Source organism: Hyla sarda, chromosome 1 (assembly GCF_029499605.1).
Source record: "Hyla sarda isolate aHylSar1 chromosome 1, aHylSar1.hap1, whole genome shotgun sequence".
In the NCBI taxonomy this organism is placed as follows: Eukaryota; Metazoa; Chordata; class Amphibia; order Anura; family Hylidae; genus Hyla; species Hyla sarda.
The window spans coordinates 258,264,102-258,286,834 of NC_079189.1; the positions used below are offsets into that span (position 1 = coordinate 258,264,102).

Below are 22,733 nucleotides of genomic sequence, written 5' to 3' on the forward strand. Positions count from 1 at the left end.
AGCTTCACACCTTGTATACTGTGGATTTAAGCATCAATAAATTATTTTCGGAATCAGAGCGGAAGGCAGCAATAGAGCAAAATGTCCACGGCACCTGGGATTCCCAGCTAGTCTTCCATCCCAGTACTTACCGGGCCCTAAGCTGGGTAGCAGTCTGCGATCTGACGAGAGCAGGCGCGTTCAGCTTAGGATGGCCATTGACAGCTTCATGCTTTTTATACTGTGCATTTAAGCATCAATAAATCCTTTTCGGAATCGGAGAGGAAGGTGGCAACAGAGCAAAATGTCAATAGCACCTTGGATTGCCAGCCAGTCTCCCATGCCTGTACTTGCCGGGCAGCAGTCTGCGATCTGACAAGAACAGGCACATTCAGCTTAGGATAGCCGTAGACGGCTTCACACCCTGTATACTGTGGATTTAAGCATCAATAAATCCTTTTCGGAATCGAAGCGGAAGGCGGCTACAGAGCAAAATGTCAACAACACCTGGGATTCCCAGCCAGTCTCCCATGCTGGTACTTACCGGGCCCTAAGCTGGGTAGCAATCTGCGATCTGACGAGACCAGGCGCGTTCAGCTTAGGATGGCGGTTGACAGCTTCACACTTTGTATACTGTGCATTTAAGCATCAATAAATCCTTTTCGGAATCGGAACGGAAGGCGGCAACAGAGCAAAATGTCAACAGCAGCCAGGATTCCCAGCCAGTGTCCCATCCCGGTACTTACCAGGCCCTAAGATCTGTACCAGTCTGCGATCTGACGAGAGCAGGCGCGTTAAGCTTAGGATGGCTGTTGACAGCTTCACACCTTGTATACTGTGGATTTAAGCATCAATAAATTCTTTTCGGAATCGGAGCAATAGAGCGAAATGTCAACGGCAACCGGGATTCTCAGCCAGTCTCCCATGCCAGTACTTACCAGGCCCTAAGCTGGGTAGCAGACTGCGATCTGACGATTGCAGGCGCGTTCAGCTTAGGATGGCCATTGACAGCTTCATGCTTTTTATACTGTGCATTTAAGCATCAATAAATCCTTTTCGGAATCAGAGAGGAAGGCGGCAACAGAGCAAAATGTCAATAGCACCTTGGATTGCCAGCCAGTCTCCCATGCCCGTACTTGCCGGGCAGCAGTCTGCGATCTGACAAGAACAGGCACATTCAGCTTAGGATAGCCGTAGACGGCTTCACACCCTGTATACTGTGGATTTAAGCATCAATAAATCCTTTTCGGAATCGAAGCGGAAGGAGGCTACAGAGCAAAATGTCAACAACACCTGGGATTCCCAGCCAGTCTCCCATGCTGGTACTTACCGGGCCCTAAGCTGGGTAGCAGTCTGCGATCTGACGAGAGCAGGCGCGTTCAGCTTAGGATGGCCGTTGACAGCTTCACGCCCTGTATACTGTGGATTTAAGCATCAATAAATCCTTTTCCGAATCGGAGCGGAAGGCGGCAACAGATTAAAATGTCAACTGCACCCGGGATTCCCAGCCAGTCTCCCATGCTGGTACTTACCAGGCCCTAAGCTGGGTATCAGTTTGCAATCTGACGAGAGCAGGTGCGTTCAGCTTAGGATGGCCGTTGACAGCTTCACACTTTGTATACTGTGCATTTAAGCATCAATAAATCCTTTTCGGAATCGGAAACGGAAGGCGGCAACAGAGCAAAATGTCAACGGCAGCCGGGATTCCCAGCCAGTGTCCCATGCCGATACTTACCGGGCCCTAAGATCTGTACCAGTCTGTGATCTGACAAGAGCAGGCGCGTTAAGCTTAGGATGGCCGTCGACAGCTTCACACCTTGTATACTGTGGATTTAAGCATCAATAAATTCTTTTCGGAATCGGAGCGGAAGGCAGCAATAGAGCGAAATGTCAACGGCACCCGGGATTCCCAGCCAGTCTCCCATGCCAGTACTTACCGGGACCTAAGCTGGGTAGCAGTCTGTGATCTGACGAGAGCAGGCGCGTTCAGCTCAGGATGGCCATTGACAGCTTCATCCTTTTTATACTGTGCATTTAAGCATCAATAAATCCTTTTCGGAATCGGTGAGGAAGGCGGCAACAGAGCAAAATGTCAATAGCACCTTGGATTGCCAGCCAGTCTCCCATGCCCGCACTTGCCGGGCAGCAGTCTGCGATCTGACAAGAACAGGCACATTCAGCTTAGGATAGCCGTAGACTGCTTCACACCCTGTATACTGTGGATTTAAGCATCAATAAAGCCTTTTCGGAATCGGAGCGGAAGGCGGCTACAGAGCAAAATGTCAACAACACCTGGGATTCCCAGCCAGTCTCCCATGCTGGTACTTACCGGGCCCTAAGCTGGGTAGCAGTCTGCGATCTGACGAGAGCAGGAACGTTCAGCTTAGGATGGCCGTTAACAGCTTCACGCTCTTTATACTGTGCATTTAAGCATCATTAAATCCTTTTCCAAATCGGAGCGGAAGGCGGCAACAGATTGAAATGTCAACTGCACCCGGGATTCCAAGCCAGTCTCCCATGCTGGTACTTACCAGGCCCTAAGCTGGGTAGCAGTCTGCGATCTGATGAGAGCAGGCGCGTTCAGCTTATGATGGCCGTTGACAGCTTCACACTTTGTATACTGTGCATTTAAGCATCAATAAATCCTTTTCGGAATCGGAACGGAAGGCGGCAACAGAGCAAAATGTCAACGGCAGCCGGGATTCCCAGTCAGTGTCCCATGCCAGTACTTACCGGGCCCTAAGATCTGTACCAGTCTGCGATCTGCCGAGAGCAGGCGCGTTAAGCTTAGGATGGCCGTCGACAGCTTCACACCTTGTATACTGTGGATTTAAGCATCAATAAATTATTTTCGGAATCGGAGCGGAAGGCAGCAATAGAGCAAAATGTCCACGGCACCTGGGATTCCCAGCTAGTCTCCCATGCCAGTACTTACCGGGCCCTAAGCTGGGTAGCAGTCTGCGATCTGACGAGAGCAGGCGCGTTCAGCTTAGGATGGCCATTGACAGCTTCATGCTTTTTATACTGTGCATTTAAGCATCAATAAATCCTTTTCGGAATCGGAGAGGAAGGCGGCAACAGAGCAAAATGTCAATAGCACCTTGGATTGCAAGCCAGTCTCCCATGCCCGTACTTGCCGGGCAGCAGTCTGCGATCTGACAAGAACAGGCACATTCAGCTTAGGATAGCTGTAGACTGCTTCACACCCTGTATACTGTGGATTTAAGCATCAATAAAGCCTTTTTGGAATCGGAGCGGAAGGCGGCTACAGAGCAAAATGTCAACAACACCTGGGATTCCCAGCCAGTCTCCCATGCTGGTAATTAGCAGGCCCTAAGCTGGGTAGCAGTCTGCGATCTGACGAGAGCAGGCGCGTTCAGCTTAGGATGGTCGCAGACATCTTCACACCCTGTATACTGTGGATTTAAGCATCAATAAATCCTTTTCCGAATTGGAGCGGAAGGCGGCAACAGATTAAAATGTCAACTGCACCCGGGATTCCCAGCCAGTCTCCCATGCTGGTACTTACCAGGCCCTAAGCTGGGTAGCAGTCTGCAATCTGACGAGAGCAGGCGCGTTCAGCTTAGGATGGCCGTTGACAGCTTCACACTTTGTATACTGTGCATTTAAGCATCAATAAATAATTTTCGGAATCGGAGCAGAATGTCAACTGCACCCGGGATTCCCAGCCAGTCTCCCATGCTGGTACTTACCAGGCCCTAAGCTGGGTATCAGTTTGCAATCTGACGAGAGCAGGCGCGTTCAGCTTAGGATGGCCGTTGACAGCTTCACACTTTGTATACTGTGCATTTAAGCATCAATAAATCCTTTTCGGAATCGGAAACGGAAGGCGGCAACAGAGCAAAATGTCAACGGCAGCCGGGATTCCCAGCCAGTGTCCCATGCCGATACTTACCGGGCCCTAAGATCTGTACCAGTCTGTGATCTGACAAGAGCAGGCGCGTTAAGCTTAGGATGGCCGTCGACAGCTTCACACCTTGTATACTGTGGATTTAAGCATCAATAAATTCTTTTCGGAATCGGAGCGGAAGGCAGCAATAGAGCGAAATGTCAACGGCACCCGGGATTCCCAGCCAGTCTCCCATGCCAGTACTTACCGGGACCTAAGCTGGGTAGCAGTCTGTGATCTGACGAGAGCAGGCGCGTTCAGCTCAGGATGGCCATTGACAGCTTCATCCTTTTTATACTGTGCATTTAAGCATCAATAAATCCTTTTCGGAATCGGTGAGGAAGGCGGCAACAGAGCAAAATGTCAATAGCACCTTGGATTGCCAGCCAGTCTCCCATGCCCGCACTTGCCGGGCAGCAGTCTGCGATCTGACAAGAACAGGCACATTCAGCTTAGGATAGCCGTAGACTGCTTCACACCCTGTATACTGTGGATTTAAGCATCAATAAAGCCTTTTCGGAATCGGAGCGGAAGGCGGCTACAGAGCAAAATGTCAACAACACCTGGGATTCCCAGCCAGTCTCCCATGCTGGTACTTACCGGGCCCTAAGCTGGGTAGCAGTCTGCGATCTGACGAGAGCAGGAACGTTCAGCTTAGGATGGCCGTTAACAGCTTCACGCTCTTTATACTGTGCATTTAAGCATCATTAAATCCTTTTCCAAATCGGAGCGGAAGGCGGCAACAGATTGAAATGTCAACTGCACCCGGGATTCCAAGCCAGTCTCCCATGCTGGTACTTACCAGGCCCTAAGCTGGGTAGCAGTCTGCGATCTGATGAGAGCAGGCGCGTTCAGCTTATGATGGCCGTTGACAGCTTCACACTTTGTATACTGTGCATTTAAGCATCAATAAATCCTTTTCGGAATCGGAACGGAAGGCGGCAACAGAGCAAAATGTCAACGGCAGCCGGGATTCCCAGTCAGTGTCCCATGCCAGTACTTACCGGGCCCTAAGATCTGTACCAGTCTGCGATCTGCCGAGAGCAGGCGCGTTAAGCTTAGGATGGCCGTCGACAGCTTCACACCTTGTATACTGTGGATTTAAGCATCAATAAATTATTTTCGGAATCGGAGCGGAAGGCAGCAATAGAGCAAAATGTCCACGGCACCTGGGATTCCCAGCTAGTCTCCCATGCCAGTACTTACCGGGCCCTAAGCTGGGTAGCAGTCTGCGATCTGACGAGAGCAGGCGCGTTCAGCTTAGGATGGCCATTGACAGCTTCATGCTTTTTATACTGTGCATTTAAGCATCAATAAATCCTTTTCGGAATCGGAGAGGAAGGCGGCAACAGAGCAAAATGTCAATAGCACCTTGGATTGCAAGCCAGTCTCCCATGCCCGTACTTGCCGGGCAGCAGTCTGCGATCTGACAAGAACAGGCACATTCAGCTTAGGATAGCTGTAGACTGCTTCACACCCTGTATACTGTGGATTTAAGCATCAATAAAGCCTTTTTGGAATCGGAGCGGAAGGCGGCTACAGAGCAAAATGTCAACAACACCTGGGATTCCCAGCCAGTCTCCCATGCTGGTAATTAGCAGGCCCTAAGCTGGGTAGCAGTCTGCGATCTGACGAGAGCAGGCGCGTTCAGCTTAGGATGGTCGCAGACATCTTCACACCCTGTATACTGTGGATTTAAGCATCAATAAATCCTTTTCCGAATTGGAGCGGAAGGCGGCAACAGATTAAAATGTCAACTGCACCCGGGATTCCCAGCCAGTCTCCCATGCTGGTACTTACCAGGCCCTAAGCTGGGTAGCAGTCTGCAATCTGACGAGAGCAGGCGCGTTCAGCTTAGGATGGCCGTTGACAGCTTCACACTTTGTATACTGTGCATTTAAGCATCAATAAATCCTTTTCGGAATCAGAACGGAGGGCGGCAACAGAGCAAAATGTCAACGGCAGCCGGGATTCCCAGCCAGTGTCCCATGCCGGTACTTACCGGGCCCTAAGATCTGTACCAGTCTGCGATCTGACGAGAGCAGGCGCGTTAAGCTTAGGATGGCCGTCGACAGCTTCACACCTTGTATACTGTGGATTTAAGCATCAATAAATTCTTTTCGGAATCGGAGCGGAAGGCAGCAATAGAGCAAAATGTCAACGGCACCCGGGATTCCCAGCCAGTCTCCCATGCCAGTACTTACCGGGCCCTAAGCTGGGTAGCCGTCTGCGATCTGACGATAGCAGGCACGTTCAGCTTAGGATGGCCATTGACAGCTTCATGCTTTTTATACTGTGCATTTAAGCATCAATAAATCCTTTTCGGAATCGGAACGGAAGGCGGCAACAGAGCAAAATGTCAACTGCACACGGGATTCCCAGCCACTCTCCCATGCCGGTAGTTACTGGGCCCTAAGCTGGGTAGCAGTCTGCGATCTGACGAGAGCAGGCGCGTTCAGCTTAGGATGGCCGTTGACAGCTTCACACTTTGTATACTGTGGATTTAAGCATCAATAAATAATTTTCGGAATCGGAGCAAAATGTCAACTGCACCCAGGATTCCAGCCAGTCTCCCATGCTGGTACTTACAAGGCCCTAAGCTGGATAGCAGTCTGCGATCTGACGAGAGCAGGCGAAATCAGCTTAGGATGGCCGTTGATAGCTTCTCGCCCTTTATACTGTGCATTTAAGCATCAATAAATCCTTTTCGGAATCGGAACGGAAGGCGGCAACAGAGCAAAATGTCAACGGCAGCCGGGATTCCCAGCCAGTGTCCCATGCCGGTACTTACCGGGCCCTAAGATCTGTACCAGTCTGCGATCTGACGAGAGCAGGCGCGTTAAGCTTAGGATGGCCGTCGACAGCTTCACACCTTGTATACTGTGGATTTAAGCATCAATAAATTATTTTCGGAATCGGAGCGGAAGGCAGCAATAGAGCAAAATGTCAACGGCACTCGGGATTCCCAGCCAGTCTCCCATGCCAGTACTTACCGGGCCCTAAGCTGGGTAGCAGTCTGCGATCTGACGAGAGCAGGCGCATTCAGCTTAGGACGGTCATTGACAGCTTCATGCTTTTTATACTGTGCATTTAAGCATCAATAGATCCTTTTCGGAATCGTAGAGGAAGGCAGCAACAGAGCAAAATGTCAATAGCACCTTGGATTGCCAGCCAGTCTCCCATGCCCGTACTTGCCGGGCAGCAGTCTGCGATCTGACAAGAACAGGCACATTCAGCTTAGGATAGCCGTAGACGGCTTCACACCCTGTATACTGTGGATTTAAGCATCAATAAATCCTTTTCGGAATCGGAGCGGAAGGCGGCAACAAAGCAAAATGTCAACTGCACCCGGGATTCCCAGCAAGTCTCCCATGCCGGTACTTACTGGGCCCTAAGCTGGGTAGCAGTCTGCGATCTGACGAGAGCAGACGCGTTCAGCTTAGGATGGCAGTTGACAGCTTCACGCCCTTTATATTGTGGATTTAAGCATCAATAAATAATTTTCCGAATCGAAGCGGAAGTCGGCAACAGATTAAAATGTCAACTGCACCCTGGATTCCCAGCCAGTCTCCCATGCTGGTACTTACCAGGCCCTAAGCTGGGTATCAGTCTGCGATCTGACGAGAGCAGGCGCGTTCAGCTTAGGATGGCCGTTGACAGCTTCATGATTTTTATACTGTGCATTTAAGCATCAATAAATCCTTTTCGGAATCGGAACGGAAGGCGGCAACAGAGCAAAATGTCAACTGCACCCGGGATTCCCAGCCAGTCTCCCATGCCGGTACTTACTGGGCCCAAAGCTGGGTAGCAGTCTGCGATCTGACGAGAGCAGGCGCGTTCAGCTTAGGATGGCCGTTGACATCTTCACGCCTTGTATATTGTGAATTTAAGCATCAATAAATATTTTTATTAATCGGAGAGGAAGGCGGCAACAGAGCAAAATGTCAATGGCACCTTGGATTGCCAGCCAGTCTCCCATGCCGGTATCTGCCGGGCAGTAGTCTGCGATCTGAGGATAGCAGGAACGTTCAGGCTTAGGATGGCCGTTGACAGCTTCACACCCTGTGTATTGTGGATTTAAGCATCAATAAATCCTTTTCCGAATCGGAGCGGAAGGCGGCAACAGATTAAAATGTCAACTGCACCTGGGATTCCCAGCCAGTCTCCCATGCTGGTACTTACCAGGCCCTAAGCTGGGTAGCAGTCTGCGATCTGACAAGAGCAGGCGCGTTCAGCTTAGGATGGCCGTTGACAGCTTCACACTTTGTATACTGTGGATACTGTGGATACTGTGGATACTGTGGATACTGTGGATACTGTGGATACTGTGGATACTGTGGATTTAAGCATCAATAAACAATTTTCGGAATCGGAGCAGAAACAGAGCAGAATGGCAACTGCACCCGGGATTCCCAGCCAGTCTCCCATGCTGGTACTTACCAGGCCCGAAGCTGGGTAGCAGTCTGCGATCTGACGAGAACAGGCGCATTCAGCTTAGGATGGCCATAGACATCTTCACACCCTGTATACTGTGGATTTAAGCATCAATAAATCCTTTTCGGAATCGGAGCGTAAGGCGGCAACAGAGCAATATGTCAACGACACCTGGGATTCCCAGCCAGTCTCCCATGCTGGTACTTACCAGGCCCTAAGCTGGGTATCAGTCTGCCATCTGACGAGAGCAGGCGCGTTCAGCTTAGGATGGCCGTTGACAGCTTCACGCCCTTTATATTGTGGATTTAAGCATCAATAAATAATTTTCCGAATCGAAGCGGAAGACGGCAACAGATTAAAATGTCAACTGCACCCGGGATTCCCAGCCAGTCTCCCATGCTGGTACTTACCAGGCCCTAAGCTGGGTAACAGTCTGCGATCTGACGAGAGCAGGCGCGTTCAGCTTAGGATGGCCGTTGACAGCTTCACGCTTTGTATACTGTGCATTTAAGCATCAATAAATCCTTTTCGGAATCGGAGCGTAAGGCGGCAACAGAGCAAAATGTCAACGACACCTGGGATTCCCAGCCAGTCTCCCATGCTGGTACTTACCAGGCCCTAAGCTGGGTATCAGTCTGCGATCTGACGAGAGCAGGCGCGTTCAGCTTAGGATGGCCGTTGACAGCTTCTCGCCCTTTATATTGTGGATTTAAGCATCAATAAATAATTTTCCGAATCGAAGCGGAAGGCGGCAACAGATTAAAATGTCAACTGCACCCGGGATTCCCAGCCAGTCTCCCATGCTGGTACTTACCAGGCCCTAAGCTGGGTAGCAGTCTGCGATCTGACGAGAGGAGGCGCGTTCAGCTTAGGATGGCCGTTGACAGCTTCACACTTTGTATACTGTGCATTTAAGCATCAATAAATCCTTTTCGGAATCGGAACAGAAGGCGGCAACAGAGCAAAATGGCAACGACACCTGGGATTCCCAGCCAGTCTCCCATGCTGGTACTTACCGGGCCCTAAGCTGGGTAGCAGTCTGCGATCTGACGAGAGCAGGCGCATTCAGCTTAGGATGGCCGTTGACAGCTTCTTGATTTTTATATTGTGCATTTAAGCATCAATATATCCTTTTCGGAATCGGAACGGAAGGCGGCAACAGAGCAAAATGTCAACTGCACCTGGGATTCCCAGCCAATCTCCCATGCTGGTACTTACCGGGCCCTAAGCTGGGTAGCAGTCTGCGATCTGACGAGAGCAGGCGCGTTCTGCTTAGGATGGCTGTTGACAGCTTCTCGCCCTTTATACTGTGCATTTAGGCATCAATAAATCCTTTTCGGAATCGGAACGGAAGGCGGCAACAGAGCAAAATGTCAACGGCAGCCGGGATTCCCAGCCAGTCTCCCATGCTGGTACTTACCAGGCCCTAAGCTGGGTATCAGTCTGCGATCTGTCGAGAGCAGGCGCGTTCAGCTTAGGATGGCCGTTGACAGCTGCACGCTTTGTATACTGTGCATTTAAGCATCAATAAATCCTTTTCGGAATCGGAACCGGAACGGAAGGCGGCAACAGAGCAAAATGTCAACGGCAGCCGGGATTCCCAGCCAGTGTTCCATGCCGGTACTTACCGGGCCCTAAGATCTGTACCAGTCTGCGATCTGACGAGAGCAGGCTCGTTCAGCTTAGGATGGCCGTTGACATCTTCACGCCTTGTATATTGTGAATTTAAGCATCAATAAATATTTTTATTAATCGGAGAGGAAGGCGGCAACAGAGCAAAATGTCAATGGCACCTTGGATTGCCAGACAGTCTTCCATGCCGGTAACTGCCGGGCAGTAGTCTGCGATCTGAGGAGAGCAGGCACGTTCAGGCTTAGGATGGCCGTTGACAGCTTCACACCCTGTGTATTGTGGATTTAAGCATCAATAAATCCTTTTCCGAATCGGAGCGGAAGGCGGCAACATATTAAAATGTCAACTGCACCTGGTATTCCCAGCCAGTCTCCCATGCTGGTACTTACCAGGCCCTAAGCTGGGTAGCAGTCTGCAATCTGACGAGAGCAGGCGCGTTCAGCTTAGGATGGCCGTTGACAGCTTCACACTTTGTATACTGTGGATTTAAGCATCAATAAACAATTTTCGGAATCGGAGCAGAAACAGAGCAAAATGGCAACTGCACCCGGGATTCCCAGCCAGTCTCCCATGCTGGAACTTACCAGGCCCTAAGCTGGGTATCAGTCTGCGATCTGTCGAGAGCAGGCGCGTTCAGCTTAGGATGGCCGTTGACAGCTTCACACTTTGTATACTGTGCATTTAAGCATCAATAAATCCTTTTCGGAATCGGAAACGGAAGGCGGCAACAGAGCAAAATGTCAACGGCAGCCGGGATTCCCAGCCAGTGTCCCATGCCGGTACTTACCGGGCCCTAAGATCTGTACCAGTCTGCGATCTGACGAGAGCAGGCGCGTTAAGCTTAGGATGGCCGTCGACAGCTTCACACCTTGTATACTGTGGATTTAAGCATCAATAAATTCTTTTCGGAATCGGAGCGGAAGGCAGCAATAGAGCAAAATGTCAACGGCAACCGGGATTCCCAACCAGTCTCCACCGGCGCCCTAAGCTAGAGCAGTCTGCGATCTGACGAGAGCAGGCGCGTTCAGCTTAGGATGGCCATTGAAAGCTTCATGCTTTTTATACTGTGCATTTAAGCATCAATAAATCCTTTTCGGAATCGGAGCGGAAGGCGGCAACAGATTAAAATGTCAACTGCACCCGGGATTCCCAGCCAGTCTCCCATGCTGGTACTTACTGTGCCCTTAGCTGGGTAGCAGTCTGTGATCTGACGAGAGCAGGCGCGTTCAGCTTAGGATGGCCATTGACAGCTTCATGCTTTTTATACTGTGCATTTAAGCATCAATAAATCCTTTTCGGAATCGGAACAGAAGGCGGCAACAGAGCATAATGTCAAGTGCACCCGGGACTCCCAGCCAGTCTCCCATGCCGGTAATTACTGGGCCCTAAGCTGGGTAGCAGTCTGCGATCTGACGAGAGCAGGCGCGTTCAGCTTAGGATGGCCGTTGACATCTTCACGCCTTGTATACTGTGGATTTAAGCATCAATAAATCCTTTTCGGACTCGGAGTGGAAGGCGGCAACAGAACAAAATGTCAACGACACCTGGGATTCCCAGCCAGTCTCCCATGCTGGTACTTACCAGGCCCTAAGCTGGGTAGCAGTCTGCGATCTGACGAGAGCAGGCGCATTTAGCTTAGGATGGCCGTAGACATCTTTACAACCTGTATACTGTTGATTTAAGCATCAATAAATCCTTTTCGGAATCGAAGCGGAAGGCGGCTACAGAGCAAAATGTCAACAACACCTGGGATTCCCAGCCAGTCTCCCATGCTGGTACTTACCGGGCCCTAAGCTGGGTAGCAGTCTGCGATCTGACGAGAGCAGGCGCGTTCAGCTTAGGATGGCCGTTGACAGCTTCACACTCTGTATACTGTGGATTTAAGCATCAATAAATAATTTTCGGAATCGGAGCAGAAACATAGCAAAATGTCAACGGCAGCCGGGATTCCAGCCAGTCTCCCATGCTGGTACTTACCAGGCCCGAAGCTGGGTAGCAGTCTGCGATCTGACGAGAACAGGCGCATTCAGCTTAGGAAGGCCGTAGACATCTTCACACCCTGTATACTGTGGATTTAATCATCAATAAATTCTTTTCGGAATCGGAGCGGAAGGCGGCAACAGAACAAAATGTCAACGACACCTGGGATTCCCAGCCAGTCTCCCATGCTGGTACTTACCGGGCCCTAAGCTGGGTAGCAGTCTGCGATCTGACGAGAGCAGGCACGTTCAGCTTAGGATGGCCGTTGACAGCTTCTCGTCCTTTATACTGTGCATTTAAGCATCAATAAATCCTTTTCGGAATCGGAACGGAAGGCGGCAACAGAGCAAAATGTCAACGGCAGCCGGGATTCCCAGCCAGTGTCTCATGCCGGTACTTACCAGGCCCTAAGATCTGTACCAGTCTGCGATCTGACGAGAGCAGGCGCGTTAAGCTTAGGATGGCCGTCGACAGCTTCACACCTTGTATACTGTGGATTTAAGCATTAATAAATTATTTTCGGAATCGGAGCGGAAGGCAGCAATAGAGCAAAATGTCAACAGCACCCGGGATTCCCAGGCAGTCTCCCATGCCAGTACTTACCGGGCCCTAAGCTGGGTAGCAGTCTGCGATCGGACAAGTGCAGGCGCGTTCAGCTTAGGATGGCCATTGACAGCTTAATGCTTTTTATACTGTGCATTTAAGCATCAATAAATCCTTTTCGGAATCGGAGAGGAAGGCGGCAACAGAGCAAAATGTCAATAGCACCTTGGATTGCCAGCCAGCCAGTCTCCCATGCCCGTACTTGCCGGGCAGCAGTCTGCGATCTGACAAGAACAGGCACATTCAGCTTAGGATAGCCGTAGACGGCTTCACACCCTGTATACTGTGGATTTAAGCATCAATAAATCCTTTTCGGAATCGGAGCGGAAGGCGGCTACAGAGCAAAATGTCAACAACACCTGGGATTCCCAGCCAGTCTCCCATGCTGGTACTTACCGGGCCTAGGCTGGGTAGCAGTCTGCGATCTGACGAGAGCAGGCGAGTTCAGCTTAGGATGGCCGTTGACAGCTTCGCGCCCTTTATACTGTGCATTTAAGCATCAATAAATAATTTTCCGAATCGGAGCGGAAGGCGGCAACAGAGCAAAATGTCAACTGCACCAGGGATTCCCAGTCAGTCTCCCATGCTGGTACTTACCGGGCCCTAAGCTGGGTAGCAGTCTGCGATCTAACGAGAGCAGGCGCGTTCAGCTTAGGATGGCCGTTGACAGCTTCACACTTTGTATACTGTGGATTTAAGCATCAATAAATAATTTTCGGAATCGGAGCAGAAACAGAGCAAAATGTCAACTGCACCCGGGATTCCCAGCCAGTCTCCCATGCTGGTACTTACCAGCCCCAAAGCTGGGTAGGAGTCTGCGATCTGTCGAGAACAGGCGCATTCAGCTTAGGATGGTCGCAGACATCTTCACACCCTGTATACTGTGGATTTAAGCATCAATAAATCCTTTTCGGAATCGGAGCGGAAGGCAGCAACAGAGCAAAATGTCAACGACACCTGGGATTCCCGGCCAGTCTCCCATGCTGGTACTTTCCGGGCCCTAAGCTGGGTAGCAGTCTGCGATCTGACGAGAGCAGGCACGTTCAGCTTAGGATGGCCGTTGACAGCTTCTCGCCCTTTATACTGTGCATTTAAGCATCAATAAATCCTTTTCGGAATCGGAGCGGAAGGCAACAATAGAGCAAAATGTCAACAGCACCCGGGATTCCAAGCCAGTCTCCCATGCCAGTACTTACCGGGCCCTAAGCTGGGTAGCAGTCTGCGATCGGACAAGTGCAGGCGCATTCAGCTTAGGATGGCCATTGACAGCTTCATGCTTTTTATACTGTGCATTTAAGCATCAATAAATCCTTTTCGGAATCGGAGAGGAAGGCGGCAACAGAGCAAAATGTCAATAGCACCTTGGATTGCCAGCCAGTCTCCCATGCCCGTATTTGTCGGGCAGCAGTCTGCGATCTGACAAGAACAGGCACATTCAGCTTAGGATAGCCGTAGACGGCTTCACACCCTGTATACTGTGGATTTAAGCATCAATAAATCCTTTTCGGAATCGGAGCGGAAGGCAGCTACAGAGCAAAATGTCAACAACACCTGGGATTCCCAGCCAGTCTCCCATGCTGGTACTTACCGGGCCTAAGATGGGTAGCAGTCTGCGATCTGACGAGAGCAGGCGCGTTCAGCTTAGGATGGCCGTTGACAGCTTCACGCCCTTTATACTGTGCATTTAAGCATCAATAAATAATTTTCCGAATCGGAGCGGAAGGCGGCAACAGAGCAAAATGTCAACTGCACCCGGGATTCCCAGCCAGTCTCCCATGCTGGTACTTACCGGGCCCTAAGCTGGGTAGCAGTCTGCGATCTGACGAGAGCAGGCGCGTTCAGATTAGGATGGCCGTTGACAGCTTCACACTTTGTATACTGTGGATTTAAGCATCAATAAATAATTTTCGGAATTGGAGCAGAAACAGAGCAAAATGTCAACTGCACCCGGGATTCCCAGCCAGTCTCCCATGCTGGTACTTACCAGGCCCGAAGCTGGGTATGAGTCTGCGATCTGACAAGAACAGGCGCATTCAGCTTAGGATGGTCGTAGACATCTTCACACCCTGTATACTGTGGATTTAAGCATCAATAAATCCTTTTCGGAATCGGAGCGGAAGGCGGCAACAGATCAAAATGTCAACTGCACCCGGGATTCCCAGCCAGTCTCCCATGCTGGTACTTACCGGGCCCTAAGATCTGTACCAGTCTGCGATCTGACGAGAGCAGGCACGTTCAGCTTAGGATGGCTGTTGACAGCTTCACACTTTGTATACTGTGGATTTAAGCATCAATAAATAATTTTCGAAATCGGAGCAAAATGTCAACTGCACTCGGGATTCCCAGCCAGTCTCCCACGCTGATACTTACCAGGCCCGAAGCTGGGTAGCAGTCTGCGATCTGACGAGAACAAGCGTATTCAGCTTAGGATGGCCGTAGACATCTTCACACCCTGTATACTGTGGATTTAAGCATCAATAAATCCTTTTCGGAATCGGAGCAAAATGTCTACAGAGCTACAGAGCAAAATGTCAACAACACCTGAGATTCTCATCCAGTCTCCAATGCCAGTACTTACCGGGCCCTAAGCTGGGTAGCAGTCTGCGAACTGACGAGAGCAGGCGCGTTCAGCTTAGGATGGCCATTGACAGCTTCATGCTTTTTATACTGTGCATTTAAGCATCAATAAATCCTTTTCGGAATCGGAACGGAAGGCGGCAACAGAGCAAAATGTCAACTGCACCCGGGATTCCCAGCCAGTCTCCCATGATGGTACTTACTGGGCCCTAAGCTTGGTAGCAATCTGCGATCTGACGAGAGCAGGCACGTTCAACTTAGGATGGCCGTTGACATCTTCACGCTTTGTATATTGTGGATTTAAGCATCAATAAATTATTTTCGGAATCGGAGCGGAAGGCAGCAATAGAGCAAAATGTCAACAGCACCCGGGATTCCCAGCCAGTCTCCCGTGCCAGTACTTACCGGGCCCTAAGCTGGGTAGCAGTCTGCGATCTGACGAGAGCAGGCGCGTTCAGCTTAGGATGGCCGTTAACAGCTTCACGCTCTTTATACTCTGCATTTAAGCATCATTAAATCCTTCTCCGAATCGGAGCGGAAGGCGGCAACAGATCAAAATGTCAATAGCACCTTGGATTGCCAGCCAGTCTCCCATGCCCGTACTTGCCGGGCAGCAGTCTGCGATCTGACAAGAACAGGCGCATTCAGCTTAGGATAGCCGTAGACGGCTTCACACCCTGTATATTGTGGATTTAGGCATCAATAAATCCTTTTCGGAATCGAAGCAAAATGTCTACAGAGCTACAGAGCAAAATGTCAACAACACCTGAGATTCCCAGCCAGTCTCCCATGCTGGTACTTACCGGGCCCTAAGCTGGGTAGCAGTCTGCGATCTGACGAGAGCAGGCACGTTCAGCTTAGGATGGCCGTTAACAGCTTCACGCTCTTTATACTGTGCATTTAAGCATCATTAAATCCTTTTCCGAATCGGAGCGGAAGGCGGCAACAGATTGAAATGTCAACTGCACCCGGGATTCCCAGCCAGTCTCCCATGCTGGTACTTACCAGGCCCTAAGCTGGGTAGCAGTCTGCGATCTGATGAGAGCAGGCGCGTTCAGCTTATGATGGCCGTTGACAGCTTCACACTTTGTATACTGTGCATTTAAGCATCAATAAATCCTTTTCGGAATCGGAACGGAAGGCGGCAACAGAGCAAAATGTCAACGGCAGCCGGGATTCCCAGCCAGTGTCCCATGCCAGTACTTACCGGGCCCTAAGATCTGTACCAGTCTGCGATCTGACGAGAGCAGGCGCGTTAAGCTTAGGATGGCCGTCGACAGCTTCACACCTTGTATACTGTGGATTTAAGCATCAATAAATTATTTTCGGAATCAGAGCGGAAGGCAGCAATAGAGCAAAATGTCCACGGCACCTGGGATTCCCAGCTAGTCTCCCATGCCAGTACTTACCGGGCCCTAAGCTGGGTAGCAGTCTGCGATCTGACGAGAGCAGGCGCGTTCAGCTTAGGATGGCCATTGACAGCTTCATGCTTTTTATACTGTGCATTTAAGCATCAATAAATCCTTTTCGGAATCGGAGAGGAAGGTGGCAACAGAGCAAAATGTCAATAGCACCTTGGATTGCCAGCCAGTCTCCCATGCCTGTACTTGCCGGGCAGCAGTCTGCGATCTGACAAGAACAGGCACATTCAGCTTAGGATAGCCGTAGACGGCTTCACACCCTGTATACTGTGGATTTAAGCATCAATAAATCCTTTTCGGAATCGAAGCGGAAGGCGGCTACAGAGCAAAATGTCAACAACACCTGGGATTCCCAGCCAGTCTCCCATGCTGGTACTTACCGGGCCCTAAGCTGGGTAGCAATCTGCGATCTGACGAGACCAGGCGCGTTCAGCTTAGGATGGCGGTTGACAGCTTCACACTTTGTATACTGTGCATTTAAGCATCAATAAATCCTTTTCGGAATCGGAACGGAAGGCGGCAACAGAGCAAAATGTCAACAGCAGCCAGGATTCCCAGCCAGTGTCCCATCCCGGTACTTACCAGGCCCTAAGATCTGTACCAGTCTGCGATCTGACGAGAGCAGGCGCGTTAAGCTTAGGATGGCTGTTGACAGCTTCACACCTTGTATACTGTGGATTTAAGCATCAATAAATTCTTTTCGGAATCGGAGCAATAGAGCGAAATGTCAACGGCAACCGGGATTCTCAGCCAGTCTCCCATGCCAGTACTTACCAGGCCCTAAGCTGGGTAGCAGACTGCGATCTGACGATTGCAGGCGCGTTCAGCTTAGGATGGCCATTGACAGCTTCATGCTTTTTATACTGTGCATTTAAGCATCAATAAATCCTTTTCGGAATCAGAGAGGAAGGCGGCAACAGAGCAAAATGTCAATAGCACCTTGGATTGCCAGCCAGTCTCCCATGCCCGTACTTGCCGGGCAGCAGTCTGCGATCTGACAAGAACAGGCACATTCAGCTTAGGATAGCCGTAGACGGCTTCACACCCTGTATACTGTGGATTTAAGCATCAATAAATCCTTTTCGGAATCGAAGCGGAAGGAGGCTACAGAGCAAAATGTCAACAACACCTGGGATTCCCAGCCAGTCTCCCATGCTGGTACTTACCGGGCCCTAAGCTGGGTAGCAGTCTGCGATCTGACGAGAGCAGGCGCGTTCAGCTTAGGATGGCCGTTGACAGCTTCACGCCCTGTATACTGTGGATTTAAGCATCAATAAATCCTTTTCCGAATCGGAGCGGAAGGCGGCAACAGATTAAAATGTCAACTGCACCCGGGATTCCCAGCCAGTCTCCCATGCTGGTACTTACCAGGCCCTAAGCTGGGTATCAGTTTGCAATCTGACGAGAGCAGGCGCGTTCAGCTTAGGATGGCTGTTGACAGCTTCACACTTTGTATACTGTGCATTTAAGCATCAATAAATCCTTTTCGGAATCGGAAACGGAAGGCGGCAACAGAGCAAAATGTCAACGGCAGCCGGGATTCCCAGCCAGTGTCCCATGCCGATACTTACCGGGCCCTAAGATCTGTACCAGTCTGTGATCTGACAAGAGCAGGCGCGTTAAGCTTAGGATGGCCGTCGACAGCTTCACACCTTGTATACTGTGGATTTAAGCATCAATAAATTCTTTTCGGAATCGGAGCGGAAGGCAGCAATAGAGCGAAATGTCAACGGCACCCGGGATTCCCAGCCAGTCTCCCATGCCAGTACTTACTGGGACCTAAGCTGGGTAGCAGTCTGTGATCTGACGAGAGCAGGCGCGTTCAGCTCAGGATGGCCATTGACAGCTTCATCCTTTTTATACTGTGCATTTAAGCATCAATAAATCCTTTTCGGAATCGGTGAGGAAGGCGGCAACAGAGCAAAATGTCAATAGCACCTTGGATTGCCAGCCAGTCTCCCATGCCCGCACTTGCCGGGCAGCAGTCTGCGATCTGACAAGAACAGGCACATTCAGCTTAGGATAGCCGTAGACTGCTTCACACCCTGTATACTGTGGATTTAAGCATCAATAAAGCCTTTTCGGAATCGGAGCGGAAGGCGGCTACAGAGCAAAATGTCAACAACACCTGGGATTCCCAGCCAGTCTCCCATGCTGGTACTTACCGGGCCCTAAGCTGGGTAGCAGTCTGCGATCTGACGAGAGCAGGCGCGTTCAGCTTAGGATGGCCATTGACAGCTTCATGCCCTTTATACTGTGCATTTAAGCATCAATAAATCCTTTTCCGAATCGGAGCGGAAAGCAGCAACAGATTAAAATGTCAACTGCACCCGGGATTCCCAGCCAGTCTCCCATGCTGGTACTTACCAGGCCCTAAGCTGGGTATCATTCTGCGATCTGACGAGAGCAGGAGCGTTCAGCTTAGGATGGCCGTTGACAGCTTCACACTTTGTATACTGTGCATTTAAGCATCAATAAATCCTTTTCGGAATCGGAACCGAAACCGGAACGGAAGGCGGCAACAGAGCAAAATGTCAACGGCAGCCGGGATTCCCAGCCAGTGTCCCATGCCGGTACTTACCGGGCCCTAAGATCTGTACCAGTCTGCGATCTGACGAGAGCAGGCGCGTTAAGCTTAGAATGGCCGTCGACAGCTTCACACCTTGTATACTGTGGATTTAAGATTCAATAAATTAATTTCGGAATCGGAGCGGAAGGCAGCAATAGAGCAAAATGTCAACGGCACCTGGGATTCCCAGCCAGTCTCCAATGCCAGTACTTACCGGGCCCTAAGCTGGGTAGCAGTCTGCAATCTGACGAGAGCAGGCGCGTTCAGCTTAGGATGGCCATTGACAGCTTCATGCTTTTTATACTGTGCATTTAAGCATCAATAAATCCTTTTCGGAATCGGAGCGGAAGGCGGCAACAGAACAAAATGTCAACAACACCTGGGATTCCCAGCCAGTCTCCCATGCTGGTACTTACCGGGCCCTAAGCTGGGTAGCAGTCTGCGATCTGACGAGAGCAGGCACGTTCAGCTTAGGATGGCCGTTGACAGCTTCTCTCCCTTTATACTGTGCATTTAAGCATCAATAAATCCTTTTCGGAATCGGAACGGAAGGCGGCAACAGAGCAAAATGTCAACGGCAGCCGGGATTCCCAGCCAGTGTCTCATGCCCGTACTTACCGGGCCCTAAGATCTGTACCAGTCTGCGATCTGACGAGAGCAGGCACGTTCAGCTTAGGATGGCTGTTGACAGCTTCACACTTTGTATACTGTGGATTTAAGCATCAATAAATAATTTTCGGAATCGGAGCAAAATGTCAACTGCACTCGGGATTCCCAGCCAGTCTCCCATGCTGGTACTTACCAGGCCCGAAGCTGGGTAGCAGTCTGCGATCTGACGAGAACAAGCGCATTCAGCTTAGGATGGCCGCAGACATCTTCACACCCTGTATACTGTGGATTTAAGCATCAATAAATCCTTTTCGGAATCGGAGCAAAATGTCTACAGAGCTACAGAGCAAAATGTCAACAACACCTGAGATTCTCAGCCAGTCTCCAATGCCAGTACTTACCGGGCCCTAAGCTGGGTAGCAGTCTGCGAACTGACGAGAGCAGGCGCGTTCAGCTTAGGATGGCCATTGACAGCTTCATGCTTTTTATACTGTGCATTTAAGCATCAATAAATCCTTTTCGGAATCGGAACGGAAGGCGGCAACAGAGCAAAATGTCAACTGCACCCGGGATTCCCAGCCAGTCTCCCATGATGGTACTTACTGGGCCCTAAGCTTGCTAGCAATCTGCGATCTGACGAGAGCAGGCACGTTCAACTTAGGATGGCCGTTGACATCTTCACGCTTTGTATATTGTGGATTTAAGCATCAATAAATTATTTTCGGAATCGGAGCGGAAGGCAGCAATAGAGCAAAATGTCAACAGCACCCGGGATTCCCAGCCAGTCTCCCGTGCCAGTACTTACCGGGCCCTAAGCTGGGTAGCAGTCTGCGATCTGACGAGAGCAGGCGCGTTCAGCTTAGGATGGCCGTTGACATCTTCACGCCTTGTATACTGTGGATTTAAGCATCAATAAATATTTTTTTTAATCGGAGAGGAAGGCGGCAACAGATCAAAATGTCAATAGCACCTTGGATTGCCAGCCAGTCTCCCATGCCCGTACTTGCCGGGCAGCAGTCTGCGATCTGACAAGAACAGGCGCATTCAGCTTAGGATAGCCGTAGACGGCTTCACACCCTGTATATTGTGGATTTAGGCATCAATAAATCCTTTTCGGAATCGAAGCAAAATGTCTACAGAGCTAAATGTCAACAACACCTGAGATTCCCAGCCAGTCTCCCATGCTGGTACTTACCGGGCCCTAAGCTGGGTAGCAGTCTGCGATCTGACGAGAGCAGGAACGTTCAGCTTAGGATGGCCGTTAACAGCTTCACGCTCTTTATACTGTGCATTTAAGCATCATTAAATCCTTTTCCAAATCGGAGCGGAAGGCGGCAACAGATTGAAATGTCAACTGCACCCGGGATTCCAAGCCAGTCTCCCATGCTGGTACTTACCAGGCCCTAAGCTGGGTAGCAGTCTGCGATCTGATGAGAGCAGGCGCGTTCAGCTTATGATGGCCGTTGACAGCTTCACACTTTGTATACTGTGCATTTAAGCATCAATAAATCCTTTTCGGAATCGGAACGGAAGGCGGCAACAGAGCAAAATGTCAACGGCAGCCGGGATTCCCAGTCAGTGTCCCATGCCAGTACTTACCGGGCCCTAAGATCTGTACCAGTCTGCGATCTGCCGAGAGCAGGCGCGTTAAGCTTAGGATGGCCGTCGACAGCTTCACACCTTGTATACTGTGGATTTAAGCATCAATAAATTATTTTCGGAATCGGAGCGGAAGGCAGCAATAGAGCAAAATGTCCACGGCACCTGGGATTCCCAGCTAGTCTCCCATGCCAGTACTTACCGGGCCCTAAGCTGGGTAGCAGTCTGCGATCTGACGAGAGCAGGCGCGTTCAGCTTAGGATGGCCATTGACAGCTTCATGCTTTTTATACTGTGCATTTAAGCATCAATAAATCCTTTTCGGAATCGGAGAGGAAGGCGGCAACAGAGCAAAATGTCAATAGCACCTTGGATTGCCAGCCAGTCTCCCATGCCCGTACTTGCCGGGCAGCAGTCTGCGATCTGACAAGAACAGGCACATTCAGCTTAGGATAGCTGTAGACTGCTTCACACCCTGTATACTGTGGATTTAAGCATCAATAAAGCCTTTTTGGAATCGGAGCGGAAGGCGGCTACAGAGCAAAATGTCAACAACACCTGGGATTCCCAGCCAGTCTCCCATGCTGGTAATTAGCAGGCCCTAAGCTGGGTAGCAGTCTGCGATCTGACGAGAGCAGGCGCGTTCAGCTTAGGATGGTCGCAGACATCTTCACACCCTGTATACTGTGGATTTAAGCATCAATAAATCCTTTTCGGAATCAGAACGGAGGGCGGCAACAGAGCAAAATGTCAACGGCAGCCGGGATTCCCAGCCAGTGTCCCATGCCGGTACTTACCGGGCCCTAAGATCTGTACCAGTCTGCGATCTGACGAGAGCAGGCGCGTTAAGCTTAGGATGGCCGTCGACAGCTTCACACCTTGTATACTGTGGATTTAAGCATCAATAAATTCTTTTCGGAATCGGAGCGGAAGGCAGCAATAGAGCAAAATGTCAACGGCACCCGGGATTCCCAGCCAGTCTCCCATGCCAGTACTTACCGGGCCCTAAGCTGGGTAGCCGTCTGCGATCTGACGATAGCAGGCACGTTCAGCTTAGGATGGCCATTGACAGCTTCATGCTTTTTATACTGTGCATTTAAGCATCAATAAATCCTTTTCGGAATCGGAACGGAAGGCGGCAACAGAGCAAAATGTCAACTGCACACGGGATTCCCAGCCACTCTCCCATGCCGGTAGTTACTGGGCCCTAAGCTGGGTAGCAGTCTGCGATCTGACGAGAGCAGGCGCGTTCAGCTTAGGATGGCCGTTGACAGCTTCACACTTTGTATACTGTGGATTTAAGCATCAATAAATAATTTTCGGAATCGGAGCAAAATGTCAACTGCACCCAGGATTCCAGCCAGTCTCCCATGCTGGTACTTACAAGGCCCTAAGCTGGATAGCAGTCTGCGATCTGACGA

At 50.4% G+C, this 22,733-nt stretch overlaps 18 pseudogenes; all 18 read right to left on the bottom strand.

The window, feature by feature from the left end:
• Positions 1–82: 82 nt before the first annotated feature.
• LOC130328402 (5S ribosomal RNA) lies at positions 83–202 on the bottom strand (annotated as a pseudogene).
• Positions 203–1,260: 1,058 nt separating this feature from the next.
• Positions 1,261–1,380, bottom strand: LOC130320028 (5S ribosomal RNA; annotated as a pseudogene).
• A 1,485-nt stretch (positions 1,381–2,865) lies between these two features.
• LOC130326611 (5S ribosomal RNA) lies at positions 2,866–2,985 on the bottom strand (annotated as a pseudogene).
• Positions 2,986–5,046: 2,061 nt separating this feature from the next.
• Positions 5,047–5,166, bottom strand: LOC130326622 (5S ribosomal RNA; annotated as a pseudogene).
• Positions 5,167–8,684: 3,518 nt separating this feature from the next.
• Positions 8,685–8,804, bottom strand: LOC130330637 (5S ribosomal RNA; annotated as a pseudogene).
• An 82-nt stretch (positions 8,805–8,886) lies between these two features.
• LOC130325396 (5S ribosomal RNA) lies at positions 8,887–9,006 on the bottom strand (annotated as a pseudogene).
• A 284-nt stretch (positions 9,007–9,290) lies between these two features.
• On the bottom strand, positions 9,291–9,410 carry LOC130331470 (5S ribosomal RNA; annotated as a pseudogene).
• Positions 9,411–11,689: 2,279 nt separating this feature from the next.
• On the bottom strand, positions 11,690–11,809 carry LOC130320039 (5S ribosomal RNA; annotated as a pseudogene).
• A 276-nt stretch (positions 11,810–12,085) lies between these two features.
• LOC130330274 (5S ribosomal RNA) lies at positions 12,086–12,205 on the bottom strand (annotated as a pseudogene).
• An 881-nt stretch (positions 12,206–13,086) lies between these two features.
• LOC130352439 (5S ribosomal RNA) lies at positions 13,087–13,206 on the bottom strand (annotated as a pseudogene).
• Positions 13,207–13,483: 277 nt separating this feature from the next.
• On the bottom strand, positions 13,484–13,603 carry LOC130352933 (5S ribosomal RNA; annotated as a pseudogene).
• Positions 13,604–15,471: 1,868 nt separating this feature from the next.
• Positions 15,472–15,591, bottom strand: LOC130352963 (5S ribosomal RNA; annotated as a pseudogene).
• Positions 15,592–16,475: 884 nt separating this feature from the next.
• LOC130326632 (5S ribosomal RNA) lies at positions 16,476–16,595 on the bottom strand (annotated as a pseudogene).
• Positions 16,596–17,653: 1,058 nt separating this feature from the next.
• LOC130320050 (5S ribosomal RNA) lies at positions 17,654–17,773 on the bottom strand (annotated as a pseudogene).
• Positions 17,774–18,652: 879 nt separating this feature from the next.
• LOC130331748 (5S ribosomal RNA) lies at positions 18,653–18,772 on the bottom strand (annotated as a pseudogene).
• A 700-nt stretch (positions 18,773–19,472) lies between these two features.
• Positions 19,473–19,592, bottom strand: LOC130346453 (5S ribosomal RNA; annotated as a pseudogene).
• Positions 19,593–20,470: 878 nt separating this feature from the next.
• On the bottom strand, positions 20,471–20,590 carry LOC130333927 (5S ribosomal RNA; annotated as a pseudogene).
• Positions 20,591–21,466: 876 nt separating this feature from the next.
• Positions 21,467–21,586, bottom strand: LOC130326643 (5S ribosomal RNA; annotated as a pseudogene).
• Between the last annotated feature and the right edge of the window lie 1,147 nt (positions 21,587–22,733).